This window comes from Bufo gargarizans, chromosome 5 (assembly GCF_014858855.1).
Source record: "Bufo gargarizans isolate SCDJY-AF-19 chromosome 5, ASM1485885v1, whole genome shotgun sequence".
NCBI classification, from domain to species: domain Eukaryota; kingdom Metazoa; phylum Chordata; class Amphibia; order Anura; family Bufonidae; genus Bufo; species Bufo gargarizans.
In genome coordinates this window covers 298,101,005-298,119,050 of record NC_058084.1, presented here as the reverse complement: position 1 = coordinate 298,119,050, position 18,046 = coordinate 298,101,005, and positions in this window count along the sequence as shown.

The following is an 18,046-nucleotide window of genomic DNA, read 5'->3' as shown; positions in this document are numbered from 1 at the left end:
ACAGTCCATTGTCATATATTTAGGCCCAGGCACCCAGGCAGAGGAGAGAGGTCCCGTAACAGAGAATCTGGCTTCATGTCAGCAGAGAATCAGTCTGCATGTCATAGCAGAGAATCAGGCTTCACGTCACCCAACATTGGAACAGTCCATTGGCATATATTTAGGCCCAGGCACCCAGGCAGAGGAGAGAGGTCCCGTAACAGAGAATCTGGCTTCATGTCAGCAGAGAATCAGTCTGCATGTCATAGAAGAGAATCAGGCTTCACGTCAGCCACCACTGTAACAGTCCATTGTCAGATATTTAGGCCCAGGCACCCAGACAGAGGAGAGAGGTCCCGTAACAGAGAATCTAGTTTCATGTCAGCAGAGAATCAGTCTGCATGTCATAGCAGAGAATCAGGCTTCACGTCACCCACCACTGTAACAGTCCATTGTCATATATTTAGGCCCAGGCACCCAGCCAGAGGAGAGAGGTCCTGTAACAGAGAATCTGGCTTCATGTCAGCAGAGAATCAGTGAATCAGTCTGCATGTCTTAGCAGAGAATCAGGCTTCACGTCAGCCACCACTGTAACAGTCCATTGTCATATATTTAGGCCCAGGCACCTAGGCAGAGGAGAGAGGTGCCGTAACAGAGAATCTGGCTTCATGTCAGCAGAGAATCAGTCTGCATGTCATAGCAGAGAATCAGGTTTCACGTCACCCAACATTGGAACAGTCCATTGGCATATATTTAGGCCCAGGCACCCAGGCAGAGGAGAGAGGTCCCGTAACAGAGAATCTGGCTTCATGTCAGCAGAGAATCAATCTGCATGTCATAGCAGAGAAACAGGCTTCACGTCACCCAACATTGGAGCAGTCCATTGGCATATATTTAGGCCCAGGCACCCTGGCAGCGGAGAGAGGTCCCGTAACAGAGAATCTGGCTTCATGTCAGCAGAGAATTAGTCTGCATGTCATAGAAGAGAATCAGGCTTCACGTCAGCCACCACTGTAACAGTCCATTGTCAGATATTTAGGCCCAGGCACCCAGACAGAGGAGAGAGGTCCCGTAACAGAGAATCTGGTTTCATGTCAGCAGAGAATCAGTGAATCAGTCTGCATGTCATAGCAGAGAATCAGGCTTCACGTCAGCCACCACTGTAACAGTCCATTGTCATATATTTAGGCCCAGGCACCCAGGCAGAGGAGAGAGGTCCCGTAACAGAGAATCTGGCTTCATGTCAGCAGAGAATCAGTCTGCATGTCATAGCAGAGAATCAGGCTTCACGTCACCCAACATTGGAACAGTCCATTGGCATATATTTAGGCCCAGGCACCCAGGCAGAGGAGAGAGGTCCCGTAACAGAGAATCTGGCTTCATGTCAGCAGAGAATCAGTCTGCATGTCATAGAAGAGAATCAGGCTTCACATCAGCCACCACTGTAACAGTCCATTGTCATATATTTAGGCCCAGGCACCCAGGCAGAGGAGAGAGATCCCGTAACAGAGAATCTGGCTTCATGTCAGCAGAGAATCAGTCTGCATGCCATAGCAGAGAATCAGGCTTCACGTCACCCAACATTGGAACAGTCCATTGGCATATATTTAGGCCCAGGCACCCAGGCAGAGGAGAGAGGTCCCGTAACAGAGAATCTGGCTTCATGTCAGCAGAGAATCAATCTGCATGTCATAGCAGAGAATCAGGCTTCACGTCACCCAACATTGGAGCAGTCCATTGGCATATATTTAGGCCCAGGCACCCTGGCAGCGGAGAGAGGTTCCGTAACAGAGAATCTGGCTTCATGTCAGCAGAGAATCAGTCTGCATGTCATAGAAGAGAATCAGGCTTCACGTCAGCCACCACTGTAACAGTCTATTGTCAGATGTTTAGGCCCAGGCACCCAGACAGAGGAGAGAGGTCCCGTAACAGAGAATCTGGTTTCATGTCAGCAGAGAATCAGTCTGCATGTCATAGCAGAGAATCAGGCTTCACGTCACCCACCACTGTAACAGTCCATTGTCATATATTTATTCCCAGGCACCCAGCCAGAGGAGAGAGGTCCCGTAACAGAGAATCTGGCTTCATGTCAGCAGAGAATCAGTCTGCATGTCATAGCAGAGAATCAGGCTTCACGTCACCCAGCATTGGAACAGTCCATTGGCCTATATTTAGGCCCCGGCACCCAGACAGAGGAGAGGTTCATTCAACTTTGCGTAGCCTTGCAATATAATGGTAAAATGAAAATAAAAATAGGATTGAATGAGGAAGTGCCCTGGAATACAATAATATATGATTAAGGGGAGGTAGTTAATGTCTAATCTGCACAAGGGATGGACAGGTCCTGTGGGATCCATGCCTGGTTCATTTTTATGAACGTCAGCTTGTCCACATTGGCTGTAGACTGGCGGCTGCGTTTGTCTGTAATGACGCCCCCTGCCGTGCTGAATACACGTTCAGACAAAACGCTGGCCGCCGGGCAGGCCAGAACCTCCAAGGCATAAAAGGCTAGCTCTGGCCACGTGGACAATTTAGAGACCCAGAAGTTGAATGGGGCCGAACCATCAGTCAGTACGTGGAGGGGTGTGCACACGTACTGTTCCACCATGTTAGTGAAATGTTGCCTCCTGCTAACACGTTGCGTATCAGGTGGTGGTGCAGCTAGCTGTGGCGTGTTGACAAAACTTTTCCACATATCTGCCATGCTAACCCTGCCCTCAGAGGAGCTGGCCGTGACACAGCTGCCTTAACGACCTCTTGTTCCTCCTCTGCCTTGGCCTTGGGCTTCCACTTGTACCCCTGTGACATTTGGGAATGCTCTCAGTAGCGCGTCTACCAACGTGCGCTTGTACTTGCGCATCTTCCTATCAGGCTCCAGTGCAGGAAGTAAGGTGGGCACATTGTCTTTGTAGCGTGAATCCAGCAGGGTGGCAACCCAGTAGTCCGCACAGGTTAAAATGTGGGCAACTCTGCTGTCGTTGCGCAGGCACTGCAGCATGTAGTCGCTCATGTGTGCCAGGCTGCCCAGGGGTAAGGACAAGCTGTCCTCTGTGGGAGGCGTATCATCATCGTCCTGCGTTTCCCCCCAGCCACGCACCAGTGATGGGCCTGACCATGCTTCATCCTCATCCTCCTCCACCTCATCCTCGTCCTCCTAGTCCTCCAGTAGTGGGCCCTGGCTGGCCACATTTGTACCTGGCCTCTGCTGTTGCAAAAAACCTCCCTCTGAGTCATTTCGAAGAGAAGAGACTGGCCTGAAAGTGCTGAAAATGACCCCTCTTCCTCCTCCTCCTCCTCCTGGGCCACCTCCTCTTCCATCATCGCCCTAAGTGTTTTCTCAAGGACACATAGAAGTGGTATTGTAATGCTGATAACGGCGTCATCGCCACTGGCCATGTTGGTGGAGTACTCGAAACAGCGCAACAGGGCACACAGGTCTCGCATGGAGGCCCAGTCATTGGTGGTGAAGTGGTGCTGTTCCGCAGTGCGACTGACCCGTGCATGCTGCAGCTGAAACTCCACTATGGCCTGCTGCTGCTCGCACAGTCTGTCCAGCATGTGTAAGGTGGAGTTCCACCTGGTGGGCACGTCGCATATGAGGCGGTGAGCGGGAAGGCCGAAGTTACGCTGTAGCGCAGACAGGCGAGCAGCGGCAGGATGTGAACGCCGGAAGCGCGAACGCACTTTATGCAGCAGCTCTGACATGTCGGGGTAGTTGTGAATGAACTTCTGCACCACCAAATTCAGCACATGCGCCAAGCAAGGGATGTGCGTCAAACCGGATAGTCCCAGAGCTGCAACGAGATTTCGCCCATTATAGCACACCACCAGGCCGGGCTTGAGGCTCACCGGCAGCAACCACTCGTCGGTCTGTTGTTCTATACCCCGCCACTCAGGAAAAGGTGACAGGAGCTGGTATGCTAATATACTGTAAGCTACTGTATACTGTGGGGTGCTGTACTGCTCTGCTGTATACTGTGGGGTGCTGTATATTGTGGGGTGCTGTATACTGCGGTGTGCTATATACTGGGGGTGCTATACTGCTCTACTATATTCTATGGGGTGCTGTATACTGTATAGTGTGGGGTGCTGTATACTGTGGGGTGCTATATACTGGGGGTGCTATACTGCTCTACTATATTCTATGGGGTGCTGTATACTGTATACTGTGGGGTGCTGTATACTGTGGGGTGCTATATACTGGGGGTGCTATACTGCTCTACTATATTCTATGGGGTGCTGTATACTGTATAGTGTGGGGTGCTGTATAGTGTGGGGTGCTGTATACTATAGGGTGCTATACTGCATACTGTGGGGTGCTGGGGTACACTATATTGCTAGGGTGAGCCAAGCCCCGGTCTCCTTCCTGCAGAGCGGTGCCCACTTCCAGCCTGAGCCCAGCTGCCCAGAGCACTGATCCTGAGCCGCTGGAGTCTTCAGAACTGGAAGTATTTACAGTCATTCACTGTACTCTACCAGGTGTGTGGATTTTCTTCTGTGTGTTGTGGTGGAGGACGTGATTGCATGCTAGGGTGTGGGAAGGCGGGATCCAGGGGGCCCAAGTAAATTTTTGCCCAGGGTCCAATCAATATTAAAGGCGGCCCTGGTCTTGTCGTCAGCACATTGATTGAAGAAGTGCCATGCCAGGGAACTCCTTAAAGCTGCCTTTGAGGTGCTCGGTCCCAGATGGCGGCGGTCAGTAGCAGGCGGAGTCTCTTGGCGGCGGGTGTTCTGCTTTTGCCCACTGCTCCCTCTTTTGCTACGCTGTTGGCTCGGTCTCACCACTGCCTCTTCCTCCGAACTGTGAAAGTCAGTGGCACGACTTTCATTCCATGTGGGGTCTAGGACCTCATCGTCCCCTGCATCGTCTTCCACCCAGTCTTGATCCCTGACCTCCTGTTCAGTCTGCACACTGCAGAAAGACGCAGCAGTTGGCACCTGTGTTTCGTCATCATCAGAGACGTGCTGAGGTGGTATTCCCATGTCCTCATCATCAGGAAACATAAGTGGTTGTGCGTCAGTGCATTCTATGTCTTCCACCGCTGCGGAAGGGCTAGGTGGATGCCCTTGGGAAACCCTGCCAGCGGATTCTTCAAACAGCATAAGAGACTGCTGCATAACTTGAGGCTCAGACAGTTTCCCTGGTATGCATGGGGGTGATGTGACAGACTGATGGGCTTGGCTTTCAGGCGCCATCTGTGCGCTTTCTGCAGAAGACTGGGTGGGAGATAATGTGAACGTGTTGGATCCACTGTCGGCCACCCAATTGACTAATGCCTGTACCTGCTCAGGCCTTACCATCCTTAGAACGGCATTGGGCCCCACCAAATATCGCTGTAAATTATGGCGGCTACTGGGACCTGAGGTAGTTGGTACACTAGGACGTGTGGCTGTGGCAGAACGGCCACATCCTCTCCCAGCACCAGAGGGTCCACTAACACCACCACGACCACGACCATGTCCGCGTCCGCGTCCCTTACTAGATGTTTTCCTCATTGTTACCGTTCACCACAATAAGAAAAATATTATTTGGCCCAATGTATTGAATTCAAATTCAGGCCTTTTTTTTTACAGACACCTAACACTATCTGGCTATCTATTTAGGTACCGTATTACACTAATACAGGCACAGCAGTAACGACAGATTTAGCTGAATATAAATTTGAGGCCTAGTATTTAGGCGCTGGGTGACAGGTATAGGTTTACTGACAGAATTAGACTTGGAAATGCACAGTAGCGTGTGTGTGAAGTTATTCAGAATGACCCTATTTGCACCTTGAATTTTATATACCCTTTTAGGGATAGATTTAAAATAGCTCTGATACAGCAGAAACCTCTAAATTACGAAATTGCTAAATTGGGAATTGTATTTCAACCCAGAACAAAAACGGTGCTTTGACGGACACTAAATAACTTGACCAGCCACAGCAGTAACAACAGATTTAGCTGGATATGAATTTGAGGCCTATTATTTAGGCACTGGGTGACAGGTATAGGTTTACTGACAGAATTAGACTTGGAAATGCACAGTAGCGTGTGTGTGAAGTTATTCAGAATGACCCTATGTGCACCTTGAATCTTATATACCCTTTTAGGGATAGATTTAAAATAGCTCTGATACAGCAGAAACCACTAAATTAGGAAATTGCTAAATTGGGAATTGTATTTCAACCCAGAACAAAAACTGTGCTTTGACGGACACTAAATAACTTGACCAGCCACAGCAATAACAACAGATTTAGCTGGATATAAATTTGAGGCCTATTATTTAGGAGCTGGGTGACAGGTATACGTTTACTGACAGAATTAGACTGGGATATGGCCAAAAAATAACCACACTATTGATGGTTAAATGCACTTGGTGTGACAGCTTGACCAAGCACACTATTTAGGGTTAAATGCACTTGGTGACAGGCTCAGCTTGACCTTGATGTAGTATATGGCCAAAACATAAGCAGACTATTGATGGTTAAATGCACTTGGTGTGACAGCTTGACCCTGATGTAGGATTTAGCCAAAAAACAACCACACCATTTGAGGGTTAAATGCACTTGGTGACAGCTTGCCCCTGATGTAGTATATGGCCAAAAAATAACCAGACTATTGATGGTTAAATGCACTTGGTGTGACAGCTTGACCCTTATGAAGGATTTAGCCAAAAAACAACCACACCATTGAGGGTTAAATGCACTTGGTGACAGCTTGCCCCTGATGTAGTATATGGCCAAAATATAACCAGACTATTGATGGTTAAATGCACTTGGTGTGACAGCTTGACCCTGATGTAGGATTTAGCCAAAAAACAACCACACCATTGAGGGTTAAATGCACTTGGTGGCAGCTTGTGCTGGCACACCACAAGACACAAAATGGCCGCCGATTACCCCAGAAAAAAGTGACTGAAAAACGCTCTGGGCAGCCTAAAAACAGTGAGCAATTCAATAGCAGCAGTTCAATCATCCACAGCTGCAGATCGATCTCTGAATGAAGTCTTTTGGAGGAGTTAATCACTGCCTAATCTCGCCCTAACGTTGCAGCTGCAACCTCTCCCTATGCTGATCAGAGCAGAGTGACGGGCGGCGCTATGTGACTCCAGCTTAAATAGAGGCTGGGTCACATGGTGCTCTGGCCAATCACAGCCATGCCAATAGTAGGCATGGCTGTGACGGCCTCTTGGGGCAAGTTGTATGACGCTTGTTGATTGTCTGCTTTGCAGCCTTTCAAAAAGCGCCAAGAAAGCGACGAACACCGAACCCGAACCCGAACTTTTACGAAAATGTCCGGGTTCGGGTCCGTGTCACGGACACCCCAAAATTCGGTACGAACCCGAACTATACAGTTCGGGTTCGCTCATCCCTATTCAGCTCTCCATCTCCCAAACCCTGGAGCGGAAGAGGAAATAACCTACAAACCCGTGATCTCTGGCCCTGAATGCCAGCATTTCAAAATTACTGGCCTTTAAAATGCTGTCATTCCGTCTGGTAGAGACGGAGAGTTTTAAAAGCCTTATGGCGGTGGCTGTCCCACAGTACGTCGTGCCCAGCCGCCACAACTTTTCCAGGAGAGCCATCCACCAAGTGGGGGACAAAATCAGGTGTACACTGTGCAATGCCATCTGTGGAAAGGTGCACCTCACTACGGATATGTGGACCTGTAAGCACGGTCAGTGAAGTTATATCTCCATAACAGCACACTGGGGAAATGCAGTGGCATTTGGGCCTAAAGCGGATAGCAGTTTGGTGCATGTCCTTCCACCACCGAGGATTGCAGGGTGCTTCTCTTTGCCTCCTGTTGCTTCCTCCTCCTACTCTGCTTCCTCATCCTCTTCCGCTTCCTCATCCAGACACCTTTACCACCAACTTCAGCACAGCCAGGGGTAAATGACAGCAGGCAGTTTTAAAACTTATCTGTTTGGGGAAAAACCCCACACCGCGCAGGAGCTGTGGACGGGCCTTGAACAATGGACCGATGAGTGGTTGGTGCCAGTAAACCTCAAGCTCCGGCTGATGGTGTGTGATAATGGGTGAAATCTCGTAGCAGCTCGGGGACTAGCTGTTTTGGCACACATCCCTTGCCTGGCGCATGTGCTGAATTTTGCATGCAGAGATTCCTTAAAAATTACCCCGATATGTCAGAGCTGCTGCATTAAGTGCCTGTCAGCTCTGCAGCGTAACTTCCCGCTAACCGCCTCATATGCTATGTGCCCACAAGGTGGAATTCCACCTTGCACATGCTGGCCAGACTGGGCGAGCAGCAGCAGGTGATAGTGGAGTTTCAGCTGCAGCACACACGGGTCAGTCGCTCTGCAGAACAGCACCACTTCAGCACCAATGACTGGGCCTCATGCGAGACCTGTGTTCCTTGTTACGCTGTTTCGAGTACTCCACCAACATGGCCAGTGCTCAGCGTTACTATCTTACTTCTATGCCTCCTTGAAAAAACGCTGCTGGCGATGATGGAAGAGGATGTGGAACAGGAAGAGGAGGAGGAAAAGGGATAATTTTGTAGGGTTTCTGGCCAGTCATTCACAAGTGGCACCGAGGGTGGGTTCCTGCACCCACAAACGCCAGGTACACAATTGTCCAGCCAGGGCACAGTTCTGGAGGATGAGGAGTTGGAGGATGAAGAGGATGAGATGGAGAAGGAGGAACCTTGTTCACAGCAGGGTGGCACTTAGACCAGCTCATGGCCATCACTGGTGCGTGGCGGGGGGATACAGAGGTCACAGACGATACACCTCCCACAGAGGACAGCTTTTCGTTGCCTCTGGGCAGCCTGGCACACATGAGCGATTACATGCTGCAGTGTCTCCGCAATGACCGCCGAGTTGCCCACATTCTAACTTGTGCTGATTACTGGGTGGCCACGCTGCTGGATCCCCGTTACACGGACAACTTACCGTCCTTAATTCCATCACTGGAGCGTGATCATAAGATGCACGAGTACAAGCGCATGCTGTTAGACGCGCTGCTGGTGACATTCCCACCTGACAGCGGGGGCACAGTGGAAGCACAAAGTGAAGGCAGAGGAGGAGGAAGAGGATGCCAATGCAGCTGCGGCACTGCCAGCACCTCAGAAGACAGGGTTAGCATGGCCGAAATATAAAAAGCTTTGTCAGCACGCCACAACAACCAGCACCGCCAGCTGATATGGAACGTTTTAGCAGGAGGCAGCATTTCACCAACATGGTGGAGCAGTATGGGTGCACACGCCTACACGTACTGAATGACAGGTCTGCCCCCTTCAACTTCTGGGTCTCCAAATTGGGCACATGGCCTGAGCTTGCCCTTTACACCTTTGAGGTGCTAGTCTGCCCTACAGCCAGTGTATTATCTGAACGTGTGTTTAGCACGGCAGGGGGCGTTATCACAGACAAGTGCAGCCGCCTGTCCACAGCCAATGTGGACAAGCTCACGTTCATTAAAATGAACTAATCATGGATCCCACAGAACTTGGTCGTTCCTTGTGCAGAATAGACATGTAAAATGGCCTTAACCAGCTATTGTTATACTATAGCTCAATTACTCATTCTTGTATTTTGGATATTTCACACTCTTTTGGATTGTACCCTAATGAAAAATAAAAAAAATTAAAACCAAAAACCAGTGTTGGCTACCTCGTCCTCCTCCACCGCTGCTTCCACCTACACTTCTACATCCTCCGACTCCTCAAACTCCTACTCCATATGGACCTCCACCTCATAAATCAAGTTTATTTTAATATTTTTATTTGTACATATTTTATTTTATGTCATTTCACTAATTTGTCTGTTACAGTTTCGGGTGAGATTCACCAATTTTGACCAAGTCTGTTACATTTTTGGGTGAAATTTACCAATTTTTGGGTGTGATATGCCACTACTATCTACTATACCTAGTAGACAGGTTAAAAAAAATACACAAATTTGTCTGTTCCATTTTCAGGTGAAATTCACCAATTTTTGGGTGTGATATACCACTGCTATACCTAGTAGACAGGTAAAAAAAAAAAAATCACAAATTTGTCTGCTACATTTTCTGGTGAAATGAACTAATTTTTGGCTGTAATATACCCCTTTTCTACCTCTTAATGAATTGAACAAATTTTTCTTTTACATTTTCGGGTGACATTAAATAATTTTTATCTATGATAGACCACTGCTCTACCTAGTAGACAGGTTAATAAATTTCCCAAATTTTTCTGCTCCATTTTGGGTTGAGATTTTTTTTACGTGAATAAACCCCTGCTTTGCATAGGTGACAGGGACAGAAATTTTAAAAAATAATCTGTTCCATTGGTGGGTGACATTAACTCATTTCTGGCGATGAAAAATTCTACTCTGCATAGGTGACAGGGACTTAAATTTCTAAAATTTGTCTTTAATTGGTTCTTTCATTTGATCCTTCTGCTTTAATAACTTATCCCATATTTCTGCTCAATTAAAATAAAATTTCATCCATTCATCTCCCTTGGATGGGGTCTCTCTTTCTCGCGCTTCCTCTCCCTGCTTTTCATAGGTGACAGGGAATAAAATTTCTTAAATTCTTCTTTAATTGATGCGCGCCACCTCCTTTCATTCAATGCTTAAACTTTAACAAGTTATCCCACATTTCCACTTCATTACTTTGTCCTATATTTCCACTCTATCATATTTAATTTGAAACAATTAACCTCCCTTGGATGTGGTCTTGCTTTCTCACGCTCCCTCTCCGGCGTGGAACCCTGATTCTCTGATAACCGTGATCAATATGGTAGGCTCAGAAAAGAACATTGAAAGTTGATAGAGAAGATATCCAAATGGATGGTGGACGTCACAGGGACTTAAGAGTCCTGTATTGTTATTAATCGTCAATACCTCCCCGAGTCAGGAGTGGGTATTTGCTGCGTGCTCCCTCCTTTCCTTCAATTCTTCCGTTTGAATAGCTTCTCCCAAATTTCCGCTCGACCACAATTCAATTTTATCCATTGATCTCCCTTTGATGTGGTCTCTCTTTCTCACGCTCCCTCTCCGGTGTGGAACCCAGATTTGAAGAAAAATTACAATGTTGAAAAAAACGGTTATAGCATTATATTAGCTAAATTGCAGTCTATATGTGTATTTTACGAATATTCGCTATACTGCTATTAGTTTTTTTAGAATATTCCTCATATTCTAAAACAAGAATATACAACAATATAGTGAATATTCGCTAAATACAAATATAGAGCAATTTAGCTAATATAGTGCTACAATCTTTTTTTATAGTCTTATATTTTTTTTTCTCTTTTGAACTTCAATTTGGAAAAAATGTACACTGTTAAAAAAAATATATATGATAGCACTATATTTGCTATAATATACAGCACTATATTTACTGCTATATATTCTTTTTTCATCAACTTCGCAATACGCAATTTTTACGAATATTCGCAAATATGAAACAAATATTCTATTGAATATTCGCAAAATATTGCAAATTCGAATATGGGACCTGACGCTAATCACTAGTAACTAATTGCAACTAGTGTGATTTACTAAAAACTGATTGAGGGGTGTGATATACCTATATTATACCTTCTATATTATAGTGCATTTGTATTGTCATAAATCAGAAAGGGGTAATCCTAAAATTTAACGTTTATTAATATTGCAGATAAAAAAACAAGAGAGTCCTAAATATAGTGTGCAAAGATATTTAGGACTCTCTCGTTTTTTATCTGCAATATTAATAAACGTTATATTTTAGGATTATGCCTTTCCAATTTATGCCTTCACTTTTGGTAATCTAGAGCGCAGATTCATATCAGTTCTGACCACTCATTCAGTTATTTATAGTTAATTGCATTTGTATTGTGCAGCAGTTGTGTGCAGTTCTACTGAGATACCGCAGCTAAATAGAGGGACAAACGCTATTGGAATAACTAATTGCAACTGGTGTGATATACCTGTTGCCCCCCCAAAAAAATTATTAAGGGGTGCAATATACCTGCTTCCACAAAATATTGATTAAGGGGTTTGATATGCCTGCTTCCACAAAATTCTGATTGAGGGGTGTAATACACCAGCTTCCACAAAATATTGATTGAGGGGTGTGATACACCATCTTTCACCAAATATTAATTAAGGGGTTTGATTTACCGGCTTCCAGAAAATACTAATTAAGGGGTTCTATATACCTGTTTTCGCAAAATACTGAAAGAGGGAATTGATATACCGGCTTCAACAAAATATTGATTGAGGTCTGCAATACACCAGCTTCCACAGGGGTGGTAGGGGTCAGGCAGGTGCACCAAGCCGGAGCCTAAGTGGGAAGTTGGAGAAGGTGCGTGCGATTACCATACGTCAAAGGATGCAACAGAGTTGGTTGAGTGGCTCACTCAGCCTTCCGCTTCTGCACCCTCCTCATCTTCTGTATCTGCACCCTCCTCGCTCTCTGCTGTGTGCACCTTCAAAGACACAACCCCCACCACTCTAGCCCATCAACTCGAGTCAGAGGATTTTTTTCCCCCATCCATTCCCAGACCTTAACAATGTGCAGCATTCTTGGCATCGGATGAAGTAGAGGAGGTAGCAATGGCGGCCACCCAGCGGTCTTACGACAGTACCCACATCAGCCCAAAAACTGAGGTCCCCGCTGTTGCTGCTTACTCCAAGATCTCTAATGTCAGTGGTGGCAAAGATGACGATGATGACGTGTCGATGGATGTCACGTGGGTGCCCACAAGGAGGGGAGTTTAGAGTGAGAGACAGAGCAGCAGATAGGGGGTAGAAGGAGGAGAAGCAGGCAGAACTTGCAGTGCACAGGAGGCAAAAAGCAGACTGCAAATGTATCTGGAGCGAGCCATCCACTATGAGCCGCACATGGCTTTTTTAACGTGTCAGCTGCTTACAATAGTGTTGTCATCTGCAGTCTGTGCTGTCAACGCATAAGTCACGGTAAGCCCAACACTCACCTAGGGACGACCACCTTAAGAAGGCACCTGGCCTCCAATCACCGAACCCAGTGGGAGCAACGCCGTCAGAACCCACAAAGCCACTCTCCCGGCGCTCCACGTCCTGCTTCTTCTCTTTTTTCTCGTTCCTCCCATTTGTTCTCTACTCCACCTTCCGCCCTGCCGTCATAGCATTCATCTGGCAAAGGGCAGGCTTCCGTGGCCCAAATGTTCAAATGTAAAAAGTTGATGACGCCGAATAACCCTCTTGCCCAACGGCTGACCGCTGGCTTGTCGGAACTGATAGCCCGTCAACTACTGCCATATAAACTGGTGGACTTAGAGGCCTTTAGAAAATTTGCGACCATTGGCACACCACAATGGAAGGTCCCTGGAAGGAAATATTTCTCCCAGAAAGGCATCCCAGAGCAATATGGCCTCGTTCAGCGGCAAGTGAATGTATCTCTGGCACACAGTGTTGGTGCCAAGATACATCTGACCACAGACACGTGGTCTAGCAAACACGGGTAGGGAAAGTATATAACTTTTACTGCCCACTAGGTGAACCTTCTGACGGCTGTCAAACATGCAACCCGTTGCACCCGTGTGGATTTGGTGTTATCGCCACGGATTGCATACAGGCCTGCGTCTTCTCCTCCTCCTCCTCCTACTCCATCTTCCATCTCCGTCTCGGCTGACTCCTCCTTTTCCACTGCTACCGCCTCTTCTGCTGCACCCACCAAGCTCCCCAGAACCTATTCGACGTCCCAGGTGAGACGTTGCCATGCTGTGCTGAGGTTGTTGTGCCTGGAAGCCAAGAGCCACACCGGTCCTGCACTGCCTTCAACTCTGCAGTCACAAGCCGATCAGTGGCTAACCCCGCCCAACTTGACAGTTGGTAAAGAGGTGTGCAACAACGAGGCCAATCTGCTGAGCGTGCTGAAATAGGGCAAAATTACACACATGCCGTGCATTGCACACGCCCTGAACTTAGTCGTGCAGAGATTCATTGCCAAATACCCTGGGGTCCAGGACATCTTGTGGCAGGCCAGGAAAATCTATAGCCATTTTAGAAGATTTTACACGGCCATGGCTCGCCTTGCTGATGTTCAGTGGCGACACCAAATATTGATTAAGAGGTTTGATTTACCGACTTCCAGCAAATACTCATTAAGAGGTTCTATATACCTGTTTCCACAAAATACTGATAGAGCGGATTGATATACCGGTTTCCACCAAATATTGATTGAGGCCTGTGATACGCCAGCTTCCACCAAATATTGATTAAGGGGTTTGATATACCAGCTTCTAGCAAATATTCAATGAGGCTTGCAATATACCTGCTTCCACAAAATACCGATTAGGGGTTTGATATACCTGATTCCACCAAATATTGATTAAGGCCTGTGATATACCTGCTATCACAAATACGAGGGAAGTTGGAGAAGGTGCGTGCGATTATCATACGTCAAAGGACGCACCAGAGTTGGTAGAGTGGCTCACTCAGCCTTCCACTTCTGCACCCTCCTCATTCTCTGTATCTGTACCCTCCTTAACTCTCTGCTATGTGCACCCCCAAAGACACAACCACCACCACCATAGCCCCTCAACTCGAGTCAGAGGATTTATTTTCCCATACCTTACCGATGTGCAGCCATTCTTGGCATCGGATGAGGAAGAGGAGGTAGCAACCCAGCGGTCTAACGACAGTACCCACATCAGCCCAAAAACGGAGGTCCCCGCTGTTGCTGCCTACTCCGAGATCTCTAATGTCATTGGTGGTAAAGGTGACAATGATGACGTGTTGATTGTTGTCACGTGGGTGCCCACAAGAGAGGAAGAGGAGGGGAGTTCAGATTGAGAGACAGAGCAGCAGATAGGGGGTAGAAGGAGGAGAAGCAGGCAGAACTCGCAGTGCACAGGAGGCAAAAAGCAGACTGCAAATGTATCTGGAGCGAGCCATCCACCATGCGCGGTCACATCTTGCTCTCCCAGCTCTCCCAGGATGCCGGCACATGGCTGCGCAGTGTGGGCTTGTTTTAATGTGTCAGCTACTGACAATAGTGTTGTCATCTGCAGTCTGTCCTGTCAACGCACAAGTCGTAAGCCCAACACATTAACTTAGGGGCGACCACCTTAAAAAGGCATCTGGCCTCTCATCACCGAGCCCATTGGGAGCAACACCGTCAGAACCCACAAAGCCACACTGCCGATGCTTCACGTCCTGCCTCTTCTCCTTCTACTTCTCTTCTCTCCTCCAATTTGTCCTTCACTCCAGTTTCCAGCTGCCATCGTCCCGTTTATCTGGCAGTAGGAAGGCTTCTGTGGCCCAAATGTCAGAGCGTAAAAAGTTGATGATGCCCGATAGCCCTCTTGCCCAATGGCTGACCGCTGGCTTGTCGGAACTGCTTGCCCGCCAATAACTGCCATATAAACTGGTGGACTCGGAGGCCTTTAGAAAATTTGTGTTTATTGGCACACTGCAATGGAAAGTCCCCAGAAGGAAATTTTTCTCCCAGAAGGGCATCCCAGAGCTATATGGCCTCGTTCAGTGGCAAGTGAATATATCTCAGCACACAGTGTCAGTGCCAAGATAAATCTGACCACAGACACGTAGTCTAGCAAACACTGGAAGGGAAGGTAAATACAATTTACTGCCCACTGGGTGAACCTTCTGATGGCCATCAAGCATGTAACCCGTGGCACCCGTGTGGATTTACAGGACTACCTCTTCTCCTCCTCCTACTCCATCTTCTGTCTTCTCGTCGGCCGACTCCTCCTTTTCCACTACTACCGCCTCTTCCGCTGCACCCCTCAAGCTCCCCAGAATCTATTCGATGTGCCAGATGAGACGTTGCCATGCTGTGCTGCGGCTGTTGTGCCTGGAAGACAAGAGCCACACTGGTTTTGCACTGCTTTCAGCTCTGCGGTCACAGGCCGATCAGTGGCTAGCCCCCCTCAATTTGACAGTTGGTAAAGTGGTGTGCGACAATGGTGCCAATCTGCTGAGCGCGCTGAAACGGGGCAAAATGACACACGTGCCGTGCATGGCACGCGTCCTGAACCTTGTCGTGCAGCAATTTGTTGCCAAATACCCTGGGGTCCTGAACATCATACGGCAGGCCAGGAAAATCTCTGCCCTTTTTAGAAAATCTTACACGGCCATGGCTCGCCTTGCTAACGTTTATCGGCGACACCACCTGCCCATCAGACGTCTGATTTGTGACAGCATGATGTGCTGGAACTATACCTTGTAAATGCTTCATGGGCTGCTCCAGCAGCAACTTGACGATAATGACTACCTGTACGAACTCTGCACCAAGACAGGTTCTGGGGAGCTTGGTTACTTTTCACTGCACCAGTGGCAGCTCATGTGCGACGCATGCAGACTTCTGCGGCCATTTGATGAGATCACCAAACTGGTCAGTCGCAGCCATTGCACCATCAGTGACATCGTACCTTACGCCTTCTTTCCGGAGCATGCATTGCGTCATGTAATTGATCATGATCAAGCTGTCGAGGAGCAGGAACTGGAAGATAAGAAAGTCGCAATGCTGAATGAATTCCCAGGGGGGGCTACACCATCTGAGACAAGTCAGCAGGAGTCAGAACAGGAGTCAGAGGATGATGGTAGCTGGAGAGAGAAGGAGCAAGAAGAGCAGGCTTTGAGGGGGACTTTAAACTTTTAGGGGATCCCTGGTGTTGTCCGTGGCTGGGGGAAGGAGATCGAGGATGACATTCTCCTGGGCGATGAGCAGAAGCCAGGGCGCTCCACCGCTTCCAATTTAGTGCAAATGGGGGCCTTCATGCTCCAGTGTTTGAAGAGGGACCCCCGTATAAAAAGCATAAAGGGCATGGACCAGTACTGGGTGGCAAAATACTTAGACCACCAATACAAACACAAAATGGCAGACATGTTACCAGCATCACAGAGGACTGTCAGAATGCAGCATTTCCAGTCCTTGCTGCGAGAGATGCTGCATTCTGCTGTTGCGGGCGCTGGCAGAGGAATTTCCACCCACAGCGAAACAAGTGCAGGTACCAATCCTACCGCACCTGCAAGAAGAGGGTGATTTAAAGATGTGTTGGTCACTTCAGGTATGAAATAATTCTTGTTGCCAACCCATCGAGAGCCACCCTTCGGATTCAGCCTCAAGGAACGCCTAGACCGACAGGTGTCTGACTACAACAGTTAAAGGACGATGTGTACGCTCTGAGAAGTGAGGAACCCCTGGATTACTGGGTGTGCAAGCTTGACCTATGGCCAGAGCTGGCACAATTTGCCGTGGAACTCCTGGCTTTCCACTTGTTGAGTGTCCTGTCCGAAAGGACGTTCGGCGCAGCAAGGGGGATTGTGACCGAAAAGTGCACACGCCTAGCTCGCAACAGTGTGGACTAACTCACATTTCTAAAAATGAATGAGGCATGGATCTCGGAGGAATTAAAAACCTGTGACAACCACGTTGTCATGGTCTTACCTCCTTGCTGTTCCCTTCGTTTGACATGTGCTGGCGGCCATCTTGGTTTCTGGGTTTTCTTGTAGCCTCCCACCCTGCGGCTCCTCCTTCCCACTGGGAGGAGCTGGATGCCTAGCTCATATATATAGGAGGTCTGTGGCTTCAGTTCCTTGCTTGGTCCTCCTGTGTTCACATGCTTCCAAGACTGCTGCTGCTTCTGGTTCCTGATCCTGGCCTCGTCTGACTACCCCGTTGGTTCCTGATTCCGGCTTCGTCTGACTACCCCGTTGGTTCCTGATTCCGGCTTCGTCTGACTACCCCGTTGGTTCCTGTTCCTGGCTTCGTCTGACTACCCTTCTGGTTCCTGACCTCTGTCTCCGCAAGACCCTGCTTCGGTTTAGCCATCCGTTCGGACTTTGCTTACGGCTTGCTCTTCAATAAAACCTTCTTATTTTCCACTTATCTCTTGTTGTACGTCTGGTTCATGGTTCCATGACATTAGGACCAAGCCATGAATTCTGACGGTACAGGGCCACCCTCGCTACCTACGCTGGTTGCCAGACTTGATCAGCAGGATCACCTGTTGGGTCGGTTCGCTGTGGCGTTGCAAACCCTGCTTGAACGCACGGCTCATTTCGCTTCCGTTGCCGATGGGTCGGTTGTCGCTCCTGGGCCCGCTCCTACTGCCGCTCCGGTTGTTGCGCCAGAGTCTACCCTGA